The following is a 14,858-nucleotide window of genomic DNA, read 5'->3' on the forward strand; positions in this document are numbered from 1 at the left end:
GGTAGTTCATGTATCAATTTGTTATATTGGATAATTTGATGTAGTTTTTTGTCAAATTAAAAGCTCGTGTAGGAAAAAGTCATATTTTACAAAGTTGGTGTAGGAAAATGTCATTTTTCCTTTCTATATCTATATCGAGACGTCCATAAATGAGAGATTATATACTCTAACAAAATTGAATCGCAAGACAGGACGATCGGTCCATCGCTCAATAGACCAAACTCATCTTCAGACATCGTCATAAGTTCTGGAAAGATCGAGCTGTTTAGGTAACTTATCGGAAAAGAAAATCGTCTTTTATCCGACGTGTAGAACACGAAACATCCTTTTTCCGCCGCATGTGAAGTTTTAGACCTTCCTTTTGAGGGTCGCTCTGTACTGCCATTTCCCCGCCATCTCGATCAGTTTCTTCGTGTTCATCATCGTTTTTCGATGAATTTCGAGAGAGAGTAGGTTTTTGAGTTTCGACAAAGGTTAGGCAACCAACACATGTTTCTGTATTTCTAGTCTATGAGCATAAGGGTTTCAATCAATTTGAATCACAATAAAATAAGATAAAACAAAACAAATATCATAAAATGGATTGAAATGAAAGATGAGGAAGCATGTAGACTCTATTGTTGTCTCATAGGAACTAAAATCGAGCAACTAAATCTTTTGTTATCAATACAATCGTATTCATATATACTTTTTATATTCGTATATACGATTTTCATTACAACATCTTTCGGTTTATAAGTCACCTAATATGGTAATTATGCTGAATTTACGCTTTACTCAGCAATGGACGTGGATCGGATTAAGGGTGGATACAGGGCGGATCTCTGGAATTCTTAGGGTACTCGAACATGAACCCCAATCCGAAACAAACGGATAACATAATTTAAAACCCGAACTCGAACCCCAATTTTCGAATACCCAAAATATATTATCCGTGAGATAATTTTTGGGTACCTGTGGATATCTGAATCCGACAACTTTTAATCATAATTTTTTATAAATTTATGAATTATATATAATTAATTTTAGGGTAAAACCCCTAAAAATTTCTGAACTTGTAAATTGCGAGAAAAAAAATTCCTGAACTTGCGAGAATGTCAAATAATTCTTGAATTTGTAAAAAGTGTCTCAATAAATCCTAATCTTGTTAAAAAGTGTCGTATCAGTCCTTCGAAAAAACTGATTATAATAATATAATTTTATATCTTACGTGGCAGGTGACATGTTACGCCAAATGAAATTTTTGAGCCACGTAATCAGAATCGGGTTTTAGAAAACCGATTTTTTCAGAATCGGTTTGAAACAGTAACATCCCGTAACCGAACCCGGATCCAAGTTGAGCTGCCACGTACTCCATCTTGCTCGCGTCCTCCTCCTTTTTGCCGCCGTCTCTGCCATCGTTCGGTTGCCCGCCTCCGCCGCCACCTTTGTTTTACTTACCGTCGCCAGTATCTTTCTCATTGTCCTTTTCTTCGCATTGTCTCTAACCTTTGGCTTTTGTGAGGGTCTTCTGGATTTTCCCGATGCACCCATGACATATGGAAGTTCAACTTCAAAACTACCGTCATCACCGGAGGCCGAACATTTTTTATGAACAAAGAAAAAGAAGAGAAAACTCCGTCAACAAACACGAAATGGATTTAATTTCGATTAAATTTGTAAAAAATAAGCTTTTTAGACTGTGATAAAAGGTTGCGAACGCCAAAGAAAAAACCCAGAACATTCCCATTGCAATCCAAACAAATGCACAAATACAAAAACCCAGAACATGTCGGATTTCTTATCGTTCGATTTCTCTTTCGTTTTTTCCCCTGAAATAATCTCACAAAAACAAAAATAGTAACGACGATTTATGAACGCACATAAATCTTCAAACAAATACCCAGAAATTTTAGTGAAAAATTTCAGAAAAGGGAAAACATTGACCCTTAGCAGTCTGGGTTTCTGTCGAATAGTTGATAGATCGGGTTTCCCTCAGGACCGGGCTTTGCTTTCAGGACTCGATTTTGGTAAAGGTAAATTTAGGGTTTTTTATTCATATATACTGAACCGAGATGTTACTGTTTCAAATCGATTCTAGAGAAACCGGTTTTCTAAAACCCGGTTCTGATTACGTGGCTTAAAAATCTCAGTTGGTGTGTCTTATCACTTGCCACGTAGAATATAAAATCATATTATTATAATCAGTTTTTTCGAAGGACTGATATGACACTTTTTAACAAGATTAGGATTTATTGGGACACTTTTTATAAGTTCAGGAATTATTTGGCACACTCACAAGTTTAGGAATTTTTTTTCTCGCAATTTACAAGTTCTGGAATTTTTAGGGGTTTTCCCTTATTTTATAAAACTAGGAAAAATATTAAAAATTTATAAATTTAAAATGATTAGGTTAAAAAATAATTTCTTATATATACAAAGATAAAAATACAAGATAATTGATAGATATTTTTATAATTTTTTTTATTTTTTAAAGAAATAATATTTATTTTTATTTCTCACGTACCTGCGGAGTAATTAACTGACCCGCAAATATAAACTTAGACCCGAATTTTGGGTTTTAGATGGGATATAGCAGAAATGCCCTTGAAATGCTACTTGGACTTCAACACCAACCCTTAAGAAAAATAACTTTTTTTGAAGAAAAAAAACCAAGTAAAAGACAGAGATATCCTTGTGTTTTAATCGAAGGACCAAAAAGCCCATGCCTTTTAAATTAAAAAACGTACAAGTTAATAAAAAAAAAGAAATAATTTCTATTTTCTAGGATCCAATTTATGTAATTGTTCCTCCCACTCTCTTAAAAACTCCCTCTCTCTCACGATTTCAAAATATGTTTCTCCCTCTCGAGATTTCAAAATTCTCTCGCGATTTTCCTTTCGATTTCGATCTGTCTTGCGATTTGTACAAAAAATCAAACACCTATGGATCCAAGAACACATGTGCCCTCTGCTTCGTCTTCGTCCACGTCTCAAGCGTCTTCATCTTCGTCGTCGTCGGACAACGATCTGCAAGTAGAATCGGTAGGTTTTTCAGCATCTTCTTCTCCGTCTTCTTTCTGCATCTTCTTCTCCATCTTCTTTTTCTGTGACTAACGAGCATTGTCGGATGGTTTTGGGATTTCGAAATAGGAAGTTAGGGTTTTGGGATTTCGAAATATGAAGTTAGGGTTTTGGGATTTCGAAATAGAAAAGTTAGGGTTTTGGTTTTGGATTTCGTAATAGAAAGTTAAGGTTTTGGTGTGGGATTTCGAAATAGCTAGGCAAGTTTAATGATTTTCCTAGCCACAAGAGGTATTAACACATGATGAATGGATGTACTTCGAGAAAGAGTCACAGTTTCAACATCTATTCCACGCGCAATGGAAACCGCAGTTAAAGATGGCACCTGCGGGAGTCCTCATTAACCGATCTGTTAAAGTGGAAGACGAGAAGAAGTTGTAGTTCGTGCTCAATGGTGTGCCCTTGAGAGACTCGATCATTGAACATGCACTTATATCTGGTTTGAAGTGTGAGGAATATCCAGAAGAATGAGAGAGCTTCAAGAAAAGTATATTGAGGGACTTCCAGAGAACGTCAACGGTTGTGATTGCGGTGTCTTTTCAGCAAAATATGTGGAGGCTAATGTTTAGCAAAGGCCCAGAATTGAGCAAAATATGCGACGAGAATATGCCGCTGATCCGTGAAAAAATGGGTATTGATATATTTTGTAATGATAAAATTGTGAAGGATTAAGTTGTTTTGAACTCTTTAGTGTTATGTATTGTTATTGTTAACTCTTTAGTAGTGGTGGACCTAAAATTTTTTTCTGCTGGGGCATTTATAAAAAATTATATATAAAAAAATAGTCAAATTTAATAAAAACAATAGATAAAAAGAAGTGAGAGAGTTAAAAGTGGGGGCCACATTCAATAGTTAATGGGGGGCATTGTTCTCTTTTTTTTTAAAAATTTGTAAAATTTTTAACTTAAATTTTTTTAAAAAATTTTGACTATGGGGGCACGTGCCCCCAATCCCTTATACGTAGATTTGCCCCTACTTTTTAGTATTATATGTTATTATTGTGAACTGGTTGTTTAAGTTGATTCTGACTGTTATGAAATTTATTTCATAAATTTTATTGATCAGTCACGGGTCATACTGTATATTATTTATTTTTTTGATTTTATGTTTCATGGAAATCAGAAAGTAAAAATTAATTTTACGTCTCGGCGGAAACCAAAAATTGGAAAAATAATTGACGGCGGGATTCCAAAATTGGAAAAGGAATTTAAGGTCTGACACATGGGTCACACGGGTCATAGATCACATGGGTCACATAGGTCACACGGATCACAGGTCACATGGATCACATGGGTCACATGGATCAAAATGTTCGAATTTATCTATTTCGTGGATATGAATAGATATACAATGATTAATCATTGATTTTACCATCAATAACGGCTTTAAAACATCGTCGTATCAATTTTTCAAATCAAAATCACTCATGTAAATGTACTCCATAGGTGATACCAATGTTTTATGTACACTTTGGAATAATTTGCACTAATGTTCAAACAACCCATAATTAAGTTAATCAATTTAACTTGTAAACATCATATATTCATTATAAAACACCATATAAACTATCTTGAAGCTTTAAAACTGAGTTTTGACAGTGTTTTTTGAGTGTGATGGAGTCACGATCATATGGGTCACATAGTGCAAAAATGTCTTCGGGTCACATGAGAGTCACACAGTGCAAAACTGTTTCTATCTCTTAAAGGTTTAAACACGATATTATTGCGAACAATTCAGCCTTATTAAAAACTCTGAAACAACTCTACTCATGAAAATGTATTCCACACTTGATAGAAGTTATCTTACAAACATATCCAATAATTAAATGAAATCATACAAGTTATTTAATAAATTATTTAACAAATAACAATATCTTATTTATTTTTCTTTGATCGCTTTGTTCGCGGTTCGTCTGGACCTGGAAACCGATTTTGCTTGGGTATACCGGTAACGGAAACTTGCCTTTTTCAAAACGGAGTTAATCGATTCAGCACCATTTGTAGTCAATAGATTATATCTTTGACGCTTAAATTTTGTTCTTGTCCATTTCTCGAGATAAAGTTCTTCTTTTTGAATATACTCCGCAATCTTGAAAAATCTGCACAACAACATATGCACATTAGACTAAGGTAACAATGATTACATGGATCACAGACCACTCGGGTCATATAGGTTACACTTACATGAGTCACAGGTCACATGGGTCACACGGATCACAAGTCACATGGGTCACAGAGAACATACTTGGCTTTCAAATAATTAAACCGCTCCTCTCGAGATCAAATTCGTTTAGCGTATAAGCTTCCGCGCATTCGGAAGTGATATAGAGCAAATCGGAGGAGAGAGAGCAAATCGGAGGACAAAGAGTGGAAATCGAAGGAGAGAAGGAGCAAAATATGAGAGACCAAACAGAGAAAAGGGCAAGCAAAGGAGAGAGCAAACGAAGGAGAGAGAGCGCGCAAATACCAGAGGAGAGAGAAGAAAAAATGTGGGAGGAGAGAGAAAGAAAGTAATAATGAGGAGAGAGAAACCGCTGCTGCTTTTTAAGATGGAAAATAAATTTTCTTTTTCTTTTTAACTTATTTTTTATTTCATTTATTTTATAATATAAAGGTATAATGGATATTGCACAGTATATAAGAGGTACATATGAGGTAGTGAGATTTTTTTTTTTTTTATAGCTTTAGGGTTTTGAAAATAAATCTCCTTGATTCACAAATGATAATTACGAGAAGTATATACAATTAGAGAGGAGAGATTTTAGGAAAGATTACATGAAATGAAATCAATCAGAAAAGATTTTTCTAGATACGTGTATAATGCTATCAAGACAGTCTCCTGGATCAAGATTATGAGTCTTCTGCAGCTCTTTCATCTGTTCTCTGGAAACCCTTTTCTCTTCTTGCACGGCTTTGAAAATCTGACCGTTTATCAGACCGTCGAAACTCGGGAAGGCTTCCAAGGACGTGCCCTTGGCTTTCCACGTCAGTTCTCCGAGATTCATGAAAGATTTTGTCGCGTTCTTGAATGCAACCGCCGCTTCTTTCTTCTCTGATTCCGTTTCATTTCTTGTCGAATCTTCCTCCACCATCGCTGGGGTCAGCGTGATAAGGAAGATGCGGTTTCTGGAGGCAGTGATAGCGATAATGACATGGATGTCGATACCAATATTCCTCCCAAGTCTTCTAAGGGTGAAGTTGTGAACATTTTGTGTTAATATATAATATATATAACAATGGCTTCAGGAAACACAAAAAGGGTTTGAAACCATTTGATCATTTCTCCGTCAACCGGTACTAAGTACGGGATCCATTAATCATTCACTCACATGCATTCCCATACAATTAATTCCCTTTTTATTTCTATATTACTATTTTCGAGTTTTTCTCTTGGATTAATCTTTTATACTCACCAAGGCTTGTGGTTTAATTCTTCCATCTTATATTTTTCCATATTTGTATAATCATTTAACATACTTGTGTTCTCATTTTTCAGTTGATCACATCTTAATTCCTTTATCATAATTTGATCCGTTGGACCTATAGTCGGAAGAAATTAATAAAATCTACTATATTCTTGAATTAAAATGAATATAATTTGAGTATTTATAGAAAACACTAACAGAAAAATATATAAAAAATAAATAAATTAAATTGATTTTGTGTCTTTAACATCCTATAATTATTTTTAATCAACTTCAATCTTCTTAGATTTATATTTATCTACTCATTTATACATATTTATTCATCTGCCAGATATATTTTATCCATTTCTTGTTATATAAATTATTATTTTTTCTTTCTTTTTGTGAATCAGGTCGATTAGAAGATCAGTTTGATTACCAAAATGCTGGGAGACAAAACTGAATCTCTTTCCTTGTCCTAGTCTCTTAGATAGGCTGTTTCTTGGCCTACACGGCAGGTGGTTTCTTGGCCTACAAGTTACCTAGACGACTCGATCTCAGTGCCTTGTGATTCCCTCTACTTGGATTATCTAATGTCGATTTCTAGCAATAATCTACAAGAACAGAGTTTTAGGAGGAGGAGAAAACCCATCACCATTTTTATTTGCTAAATAAAGGAAATTAGTTTTAATGATGTAAAGGCTCTAAATATGGATATGATTATGCATCTAATAAAGTCATCATATTATTCATATCTGAAATTAAAAAAATTCTTGTTTTACAAAGCTAAGTACACAACTCAGAATCTCTAAATACAGCGGACCCTTTTGTGTGGGTGGGTGCATACATACACACATATATATGTGTGTGTGTATATATATATATATATCTGTGTATGTGTTTTTCAGAATATGAAGGTGTAGGGCAGAACAAATACGCCGGCTTCATTCAACTCTTGTACTGCCTTAGCGATAGTCTCTCTCTCTGCCACGCTGGAAGCCGAAGAGACAACGTCTTTCGTGTATCCGACTTCTGTGGAATCGTACTTTGGTACGGATTTTGTCTGAAAATTGAAGTAAACAAAAAAAAAATGTAAGAGATAACATTACAGATTACAGAAAATATCAGGGCGTTTCTACTGAAGAAGAGATACAAGGAGGCATACCTTGCTTGTGTCCCGTCTTTTCTCTGGTGGTTCTTGGCCGGCAGCCTCGTCTCGTCGCCGTTTCCCGTGAACCACCGCGGCGGAGGGTTTTTCATCGTCATTCTGTCTCTTCATCTGGTGTTTTTCTTTCGCCTTGTCCATGGTTTTCTTGAAGCCGTTCTTCAGGCTGGACTCGTTTTCTATCGGATCCGACGCCTTTTTCTCCTGAAATTTTGTCGAGAAAATGAGTTGAAACAATCAGATCAGATGTTGTTCAGTTACCTTCTTCTCCACTCTCTTAACACTTTCCTCCTCGAATCTCTTGCTCGAACCCAACTCCTCCTCGGAGACAGGAACGCCAAAGCGAGGGGGCTCTGTCTGTTGCATGTCATGGTACCAATTGTCAAGCAGGTCATCGAGTTCCATGGCGAGAGCTCTAGCTTCTTCCTTCTTGTTGCTTTCCGAATTCCGATGCTCTTTCTGTTTCTCCTCGGTCATGGCATTCTTGGATCCGTTCTTCTGAACTTCCTTACATGCAGATGCCTTTTCCTTTGCGATTTTCACGTCACGCCTCTGAAAAGAGACGATGTGAGTCTAAAACGAGAATTCATGGGAAGACAAAACACAATCTTTAAGGCAGCAAAATATCAGATGGGATCGTGTTCAGTTACCTTGTCCTCTGTCTTAAGACTTTCTCTATCAACTCTCTTGCTCGAGACAGGAACTGCATCAGGAACGAGGGCATGATCCCTCTGTCTCTTATTCTCTTTCGTCTTTGGAGATTTGTCTTCCAAACTTTTCAGTTGAGTCTCGGTAATAACACCCGAGCAAGTGAGCTCCGTCTGTTTCCATTTATCGAGGAGATTATCGAGTTCTATGGCCACTGATTGAGCTAGGTGAGAACGTGTCTTCTGATTCTCGGTCGGATTGCGTCTCAAGTCGTTCTTTGTCTCCTTGCTCATTAACATTCCCCCTCAAGATTGGTCGACGATACTCTGAGAGACCAATCTTGGAGAGGATTTTGTTGAGAACAAATGAACTTGTAGCCTTTGTAAGTATGTCTGCAAGTTGATCTTGACTCCTTGTATACATTGGCGCGATTATCCCTTGCATAGTTTTCTCCCGTATGAAGTGACAATCAACTTCTATGTGCTTCGTTCTCTCGTGAAAAACTGAGTTGGAAGCGATGTGAATGGCGGCTTGGTTATCGCAATGTAAAGGGATCGGTTTTTGAAAGTCAATACCGAGGTCCCCTAGCAATTGCTTCAACCAAACAAGCTCACTTGTTGTATTCGCCATAGCACGGTATTCTGCTTCTGCGCTTGATCTCGCAACAACAGTTTGCTTCTTGCTTCTCCATGTAACGAGGTTGCCGCCTATAAAAGTACAATATCCGGTAGTGGATTTCCGGTCCGTCCTGTCTCCCGCCCAATCAGCATCACAGTATTCGATTAGTTCAGTGTGTTTGTTGCATCGCATCCATAGTCCTTTGTTTGGTGTCCCTTTGAGATATTTGAGAATGCGATCCACCATCTGCCAATGTGTCGTTGTCGGGGCATGCATCCATTGGCTAACCTGATGCACAGCAAAGCTTAAATCAGGACGTGTAATCGTAAGATATATCAACTTACCTACAACGCGGCGATACTGCTCGACATTGTCCAACAATTCCCCCTCGCGTTGATCTTTGAAATGCTCTTCAATCGGTGTCCGAACCGGCTTAGCTCCAAGTTTGCCAGTTTCCTGTAGAAGATCTAAGACATATTTTCTTTGAGACAAGAAAAGGTTAGATGCAACATAAGTTACTTCAATGCCAAGAAAATATTTTAGTTGTCCGAGATCTTTAATATCAAAGGTCTTTTTCAAGTAGCGCTTTGTCTCACCAATACCGAAATTATCATCACCAGTGATGATAATATCATCAACATACACAAGAACAGTAATACCCGATTTTGTACGACGGAGAAAAAGAGAGTGATCATTGTTACTGCGAATGAAACCATTGCCCGATAATGCATCATGAAGTTTTTGGTACCACGCCCTCGGTGATTGTTTGAGCCCATATATAGCCTTTTTGAGTTTGCAAAAAAGGGGCTTAGTTGTGTATCCGGGTGGTGGCTGCATGAAAATATCCTCGACAAGATCGCCTTGGAGGAAGGCATTTTTTACGTCCATCTGCCATAAAGACCAAGAACAATTAGCCGCAATAGAAAGAATAACACGAATGGAAGAAATTTTAGCAACCGGCGCAAAGGTGTCGGTGTAATCTTCCCCGTAAGTTTGAGTGAAGCCTTTGGCCACAAGGCGAGCCTTGAGCCTTTCGATCTCGCTGTTGCTTTTGTACTTGATTTTGTAAACCCATTTCGATCCTACGGCTTTCTTGTTCGGTGGTAATTCTGTCAGCTCCCACGTTCCATTTCTGTCTAAAGCATCGAGCTCCTCTTTCATCGCATTTTGCCATTCAGGAATGTCTTTGGCATCATCATATGTTTGAGGTTCATAACCCTGCTCAATAGAACTTAAGAAAGCCTGATCATGAGTAGGAAAATCACATAAAGAAGAGAGTGCACCAATCGGATGAGCAACAGTCACGAGATTTGCGTATCGAGGATTCGGTTTGTGTGGTCTGTTACTCCGACGCAATTCTGGAGCTGGAACAGAGGCTGCGTCCAGGAGAGAGTCACGAGCCTGGTCCAGTGGTGAAGAGACAGAAGTCGTCGGGGCTGTGACGTTAGTGAACGTCATCGGGGCTGTTGACGGAGCCGTCACTTGCTCAGGCATCGGCCATGACAGTGGGTCTGTCTCGTGCGCAGGCAGTAGGTGTTCCCCCTGAGACGAAGCTTCCGACGAAACAGGGGATGGAGTTGGAGGAGACTGAGCATGATCACCTGCAGGATTAGTCAATACAGGAGAGGTATGGAACAAAGAAGTGGAAGGTGGAACCTGTCGTTGGTCAAACATGAGAGGTGGAGCACCAAGAATTGATGGTGGTGTTGACACGTCATTAGAAAGACCCAATTCTTGATAAGAAGCAAGCAGGTTGGACGCTGGATCAGATTCGGTACCTTGGGAAGCAAGGCAGTCATTATCGGTCCATTTTTGCTTGTCGAAAAAGGAGAGTTGTTCGTCGAACCTCACATCCCGAGATGTATATAACCGTTTGGTTGCAGGTTGATAACAGAGATAACCCTTTTGATCATTCGGATATCCCAAGAAGATACAACGAACACTCTTCGGATCGAGCTTGGTGCGATGAGAAGGATCTACATGAACATAGCATACGCAACCAAATACCCGTAAATGATCAAGAGAAGGTTTAGCGTGAAAAAGTACCTCAAATGGTGACTTGTCGTGAAGGACTTGAGTTGGGAGACGGTTAATGAGATAACATGCCGTCTTGACCGCATCACTCCAATAGATTTTCGGGATGTGCTTGTGAAAAAGTAAAGTTCGAGAAACCTCCATAAGATGTCGATTCTTGCGTTCGGCGACACCGTTTTGTTGCGGGGTGTCAGGGCAAGATCTTTGGTGAATGATGCCGTGAGTGTCAAGAAAATACCGAAAGTTATGACTCATATACTCACCGCCATTATCTGTTCGTAAACATTTCATTTTCACACCGAATTGAGTAGTAACATAGGCAACAAACGTTTTAAACACACTAAAGACATCGCTTTTGTTTTTCAAAAAATATAGCCAAGTATACTTAGTCTTTTCATCAATAAAAGTAACAAAATATTTAAATCTATCACGAGAAAAACATGGAGCAGTCCAAACATCGGAATGAATCAAATCAAAAGCATTCTCATAAACCGTTTGAGAAACTGGAAAAACCGATCTAGAGTGTTTACCAAGTACACAAGCCTTACAAAGTTCAGAGGAAACAACGTTTTTGGTTTGCGGTACAAGTAAATGGAGCACTTTATTATGCGGGTGACCTAATCGATCATGCCATAAAGATTCAAAAACGTGAAATGAAGAAGCAGAGGGAGAGTGCAAGTCTTCTATAACATAAAGATTGCCTCTCTTTATTCCATGTCCAAACGAGCTATCCGACTTAGTATCCTGAAATACCACATCGTTAGTGCGAAATATAACATTGCATTCGATATCATGTATGAGCTTAGAAATGGACAACAAATTTGTGCTAAAGTCAGGAATATAATATGCAGAAAATTCCATGCCAAAAAGTCGAAACTTCCCACGACCCCGAATAGGAACAAGTTTACCATCAGCCACAGTAACCATGCTGTAATAAGAGTCAAGTGTTTGAAAAAGATTTTTATCTTTAATCATATGCATGGTAGCGCCCGAATCAATCACAAAATGAGGAGTTGATAAGGTAGAGAATTTACCGGTTTCTTTATCCTTTAACGCAAGAACAAAGTTTTTGAACTCCTCCTGCGTAAAAGAGATAGGCTGACCGGCGGTCATTGCAGCTCCCCTAGGTGGCTGATTGTCTTGAAACCGAGCTGGTTTGAGGTGCGGATGCAGAATCCAGCAGCGTTCTTTGCTGTGTCCCGGTTTCCGACAGTGCTCACACATTATTTGGCGTCTCAGCCTGTTTCCCGACAGCGAGGTAGCGTTTCTCTGTTCTACAGATGGCGTCATGTTTCTCATCTCGGATGGCCTGGCAAGGTGTGCCATCTCGGATGGTCCTGCAAACAGATTACGCCCTGTCTCTTGCCTTTTAATGAGCATACATACCTCAGAAAAGGGCGGCAATGTCGGTTGGCGGAGAAGATGATAGACCAGGTCGTTGTAAGAAGAATCCAAGGCAAGAAGAAGAGATTACCGTATATCTCCTTCAGAGCGTCCCATAAACCCTTTGCAGAGTCGAGAGCGATGAAGGACTGTAATACAGTGGAATCGAGAGATCCTTGCAGCAAAACCAGAGCCATCTGGTCTTCTTGATGCCATTTGGCTTCTTTCTCGGCAATTAACGCCGGATTGGGTTGGGGAACGGGAACAGGGGTTTCTCCTTCAGGCGCAGATGGCTGGGAGGACGACGCAACATGGTCAGAGACAATGTGACTCCAGAGGCCTCTGCTACTCAGTGTAGCCTTAGCCGCTTTTGACCAATAAAAATAATTCTCCCCATTCAAAGTTATCGGAATCGGTTTCTGATCCATGGTGAATCGATGGAGATAAAAAAAAACTGCTAGACGGAGGACAAGAAACAGAGACAGAGATCGGGAGAAAAGAAAGACCTTAGAGCTCTGATACCATAAAGAAATCAGAAGTCCAGATCGAAGAATGAACAGAGGAAATTGCAGACGAAGGCTAGAAGAAAGAGGGGAGGAAGAAGAACGTCTGGGTTTAGAGAAAGAAAAATAATACGCTCATATATTATCATGTATATTCTTTACAATATATAGAATAGTTGCTGAAAATAAAAAAAAGGAAACTAAGGTGTAATATTTACATAAAAGGAATAAGAGAGATTTCAGATGAGAAATTGCAGATTTTCTGCAATTAGCCTAACGTTCAAGAGCTTCGAATCTTCTAGGTGAGAACGTGTCTTCTGATTCTCGGTCGGATTGCGTCTCAAGTCGTTCTTTGTCTCCTTGCTCATTAACACTTCCTTACATGCAGATGCCTTTTCCTTTGCGATTTTCACGTCACGGCTCTGAAAAGAGACGATGTGAGTCTAAAACGAGAATTCATGGGAAGACAAAACACAATCTTTAAGGCAGCAAAATATCAGATGGGATCGTGTTCAGTTACCTTGTCCTCTGTCTTAAGACTTTCTCTATCAACTCTCTTGCTCGAGACAGTAACTGCATCCGGAACGAGGGCATGATCCCTCTGTCTCTTCTTCTCTTTCGTCTTTGGAGATTTGTCTTCCAAACTTTTCAGTTGAGTCTCGGTAATAACACCCGAGCGAGTGAGCTCCGTCTGTTTCCATTTGTCGAGGAGATTATCCAGTTCCATGGCCACTGATTGAGCTTCTTCATTCTTCGTTCTTTCTGAATTTGGTCGCCCTTTCTGCTTCTTTTCTTGCTTCTCCTCTGCCATGGCGTTCTTCTGATGAATATCCGCACGCGCAGATGCCTTTTCCTCTGTGATTTTCGCATCACGTCTCTGGAAAGATCTTGTTACAGTTACAGTTGCCGTTGCCTTCTTCTCTTGCTCCTTAACATCGTCACTGCGTCTCTGGCTTCGTTCGTGTATTTCCGGGCTCATCCCTTCAGATTTGAATTGAAAGTAATGTCTGAAAACCCGATCTTGATTGTTTCTTGGCACTTTCTCATTCTCGTAACGAGTGAAAACCCGATCCCGTGTGTTATGTACTCCGTTTTCCTCCATGAGACGAACTTCGTGGCGAAGGAAGGAGCAACCGAGTTCCACAAGTTGTCTGAGATCTTTCAGATAATTCTCCACTTTGGCATCGGCTTCAATCTGTCCGAACAGAAACAAGATCAAAGACTGTTCGATTCAGACGAGAGAAAAGAAGAAGAAATGATTCAAATGATCAAACCTTGTCAAGCGACAGCCGGAAGGCTTCTCTCTTCTTCTGAATCTCTGTGCGAGGATCTTGATGTTCTTTCTCTATCGATAAACGAGGGGGTTCGTCTTCTTCCTGAAATTTGTTGTCGGTTACCTTCTTCGGATCGTTCTTCTGTCTGATCTGTTGGGTTTTCGGAGGGACATTGTCTTTAGAATTGTCGAGTTCTTCCCTCCGAACCAGCTCTGAAAACCAGCGCCGGAGGAGATGATCGATGTCCATGGCGGCGGAGGACGGAGCTTCCCCCTTGTGCATGGCGACGGCGACTCTGTTTCTCAAGGCGGAAACATCAGACGCTGTTACAGTGACCCTCTTCTTCTCACGACTCATCTCTTCTCTCTCCGTCGATGTCCGAGGTGATCACTTTGACAATGTTTGACTTCGTACTTGCTGTATTTATATGTATGGGTTTTCCTTTTCTCTTTTTTATCATTAATTTTTGCTTTAATCCAAATGATAATAAAATGGAAATTCGTTGGATTGAATTTTGAAATCCATCCAACGGAAAAATGTTTTAGATTTACTGAGAATATATTTTTAAAATAATTTAAATATTTTTTTTTTGTTTTCGCTTTGGGGATTCACCCAATTGAGGCTCGATTCTAGGGTTTTTGTTAGATTTGAGTCGCAGGTTCCATCGGTTCATCAGGATACGGCTTCGGGAGCACGAATTGATTCGATCGTGGCTGCGGGTTCGTCGAAGAAATCGGGACGCGTTCTCGTGCTCCGACGATTCCGCGG

At 39.3% G+C, this 14,858-nt stretch overlaps 1 pseudogene; it reads right to left on the bottom strand.

The window, feature by feature from the left end:
• Positions 1–110: 110 nt before the first annotated feature.
• LOC109116963 lies at positions 111–423 on the bottom strand (annotated as a pseudogene).
• Between the last annotated feature and the right edge of the window lie 14,435 nt (positions 424–14,858).

Source organism: Tarenaya hassleriana, unplaced genomic scaffold (genome assembly GCF_000463585.1).
Source record: "Tarenaya hassleriana unplaced genomic scaffold, ASM46358v1 Cleome31, whole genome shotgun sequence".
NCBI lineage: Eukaryota > Viridiplantae > Streptophyta > Magnoliopsida > Brassicales > Cleomaceae > Tarenaya > Tarenaya hassleriana.